The sequence below is a fragment of the Entamoeba histolytica genome, genomic scaffold, assembly GCF_000208925.1.
Source record: "Entamoeba histolytica HM-1:IMSS scf_1104750518587 genomic scaffold, whole genome shotgun sequence".
NCBI lineage: Eukaryota > Evosea > Mastigamoebida > Endamoebidae > Entamoeba > Entamoeba histolytica.
In genome coordinates, this window is record NW_001914860.1 from 1 (window position 1) to 1,511 (window position 1,511).

The following is a 1,511-nucleotide window of genomic DNA, read 5'->3' on the forward strand; positions in this document are numbered from 1 at the left end:
CAGACTTGTAGTTTTTGTATTTATTTTATCTAATTTTGAATCAATATCCACTTTCTCATAATAATTATTTGAAAATGATGGTTGTGGTGGATTCTTTAATATGTCTTTAAATACATATGATTCTAAAAAGTATTTTAAATCATTAATAATAGCGTTATTTTTTCCCTCTGTTGTTTGAATAGATTCAATACATTCAAATGCACTATCTACAGTATCTGTTATGTATTCATACTGTTCAAATTCACTACATTACTTTGATAATGAGAAAATAATAAAAATGATATACCCTTCATATTCTATGCTTAAATACTCATTTATTCTATTATTTATTATTATTTTCATTTAATTCCTCTTTCTTTTTTTTCTGTCGCACTTATTTTCCTTTATATTAACATTACATTTGATATAGTTTCATGTTTTTGTTCTTAATTTAAATTAAACGTCATTCATTCGATAATTTCAAATATAAACTAATTTTAATCATTTTACTGGTATTTAATTTTTTATTTTATCGAAAGAAAAATAAGAAATAATTATAAAATAGAATTACATATCAACAATTACCCCCACTTTTTATTTGTTTGTTGTTATTGTTAAAATTGTAAGAAATACTTTCTAAATAAATATTCAATTCTTAAATTAGAATGATAACAATAATTTTAACGTATTCAAATTTTATCTCAATTTTGTATTTTCTTTTTCATTTTATCGTTAATGTATAAAATATATTGAACATCAGTATTTTCATTTATTTAATAAATTTATTCAACTCTTTTTTTTTGATTTTATCTTTTACAACTTTCTTCTTTTTCTAACAAATTATTGTGATATAATTATTGTTTCTTGTGTGGATTATTTTGGATTATCATTTATATTAATTATATTCTTCTTTAAAATAAAATTACCATTGAACTTTTACTTTCACTTATTCTTCAAATCATTGTTAATTTGAATTATGTAATATTTTTCACTATTCAATGATTGTTATTATTTATCAAATGGTTAAATAATACCTTCCAATGAAATATTGTAAATCAACATTTCATTTAATTGTTGTTAAAAATAAATAAATTTATTGAATTAAACAGTTTCATTCATCTAAATTCATTCTATATGAATATTTATTTGATAAAGTATACAATAAAGAAATATGAAATGTTTGATGTTAATAAAAATAATGGAAATAAACAAAATACAATGATAATGAATTAATAGAAAAAATAATAAATATTCATATTCAATTTAATAAAATAGTGAATATAAACAACTTATTTATTGATTATTATAACACAGTTTATTTAATTTGTATATTCATTTGATGTTTTATATTAAAAATAATATTTAATCAAATGTACTTTCAATTTATTTTATATTCATTAACATGAATAATATTAGTTTAGAAATTAAAAAAATAGTGGTAAATTATTATATTTAGATAGAATGAATATCAAATGATTTACAAACACTACAAAGTCATGATAAAAAACTATTAAATATATTTCATCGATGTA